This window comes from Penaeus monodon, chromosome 19, assembly GCF_015228065.2.
Source record: "Penaeus monodon isolate SGIC_2016 chromosome 19, NSTDA_Pmon_1, whole genome shotgun sequence".
NCBI lineage: Eukaryota > Metazoa > Arthropoda > Malacostraca > Decapoda > Penaeidae > Penaeus > Penaeus monodon.
Window position 1 is genome coordinate 45,226,912 of NC_051404.1, and position 1,691 is coordinate 45,228,602.

The following is a 1,691-nucleotide window of genomic DNA, read 5'->3' on the forward strand; positions in this document are numbered from 1 at the left end:
CATTAACATGTGCTACAAGTGTGACTGTATAGTTGCGAGGATAAACATGCAGTATCCTGTCCGTAGATTCAATTAAAATTTTAATAAACCAGTATGGAGGAAGATTTCCTATAAATCTTATTTCCTATAAAAGTAGCAATAAGATAATTAAAGTGAAAGAATCAAATTTATGATTAAACTATTCTAGACTGCCTCTCCCGAGACATACAAAATAGAAATAAAAATATTTTTTTACCCTCCCTGAAATGCAAATAATGGAAGTGATGTACTGGTAATGTTATAATAAAGTCATTATTGATCAACTACTGATATAGTATACACATATTTGGACTTACTCTCTACTATGACTTACACATCCAACCTGTACGGAGCATGACATAGCTGAAACAACCAAAAATATCAATAATGTCTTGATATCATCATTTTACAAGAAACAGACCAAACAGTTGTAGCAAAATCTAACAAGAAACATTTCTTTAGTAAGTTCTTTTCCAAGGAAGTTACATTATTAATGATCAAAGTTTGATTTTAAATATAGAATATATGTGCTCCAAGATTCCTTTCAGCGAAGAATTAAACATGATTTTCTGTTGCGCATGCAATGGCAATTCGGGAAGCATTTGTTCATGCAAAAAGAAAACGATTTCTACTAAGCTTCAAACAAAAACAAAATTACTATGCAGTCTAAGAAAAAAAAAGTGACGGTTGTGGTTCATACCATTTTTTAAAACAATAATCGTCATAGATTATGTCTTACTGATTTGATATTAATCAAAGGTGGCAATTAAATGCTATCAGATCAAAGTTGTGTAATAGTATTTGATGGAAGATTCAATGTTTTCTTCCTTTTTAATACAATTTATGGGATATCTCAACGTTGCAGTATTAAAAGATAATTATTCTTATGTTCTGAGTTTTTATGGCAGATGCTAATACATGTCCATAGTTTTACTTTTGCAATTACTATTTACTCTGAATGCAACTATTACACTATACAGTCTTTCCACTGCATACGTATCAAGCTTTGTCTAAGGGAAAACAATGTCCTCAAAAGACGGATGCAAAGATTATGAATTCCTGATTTCTGCATGCTCTATATCTAATGTAAAGTATCACATCATGCTTAGGCAGTCTAAATGAATTTCCATGTAGGGAAGTAAATATACTTAGCAGTAAAAGTAGTGCGAAATCCAGGTGATCACGATGCTGTTATACCATTTTCCGTGTAATCACCCTTATGATATCAGAACATAGAAGCTACATGCAAAAATTATCCTCGTCAGTGATGAAAGGTATAGGGGATAAAGTTAGTACTTATACAGGATAGTTTTAAAAGTCAGTTTGTAATATGACTAACTCCACTTATACAAATACACGTTAGCATCCTTAGATAACGGGTAAAAGCTGCCCTCTTAGCGGAATTTTACATAATATCCCAATGTAATAAGAATATGGAATATCTATAAGGGGATAGAGTTTCTTTTAGACGTTCAGTGCTACGTCCTGCTAAAAAAGAAAGGCACCCCACATTATTTCTGATTCAGGCGTTTCACATTCAAACACGCAGCTATTCTAGTATGAAGGTCATATTTTAATGCATACAAAACTTGAATTGCGAGGGTGGGACTCTCATACTGAAAATACTGGAAAAATAAGGAATGAAGTACTAGCTTTTCATAGTTGGACGACAG

At 32.5% G+C, this 1,691-nt stretch overlaps 1 protein-coding gene across 3 annotated transcripts in view; it reads right to left on the reverse strand.

Moving 5' to 3' along the window:
* LOC119585260 (high-affinity choline transporter 1-like) overlaps positions 1-1,691 on the reverse strand; it is a 75,683-nt gene that overhangs the window by 8,969 nt on the left and 65,023 nt on the right. The window lies entirely within an intron of this gene.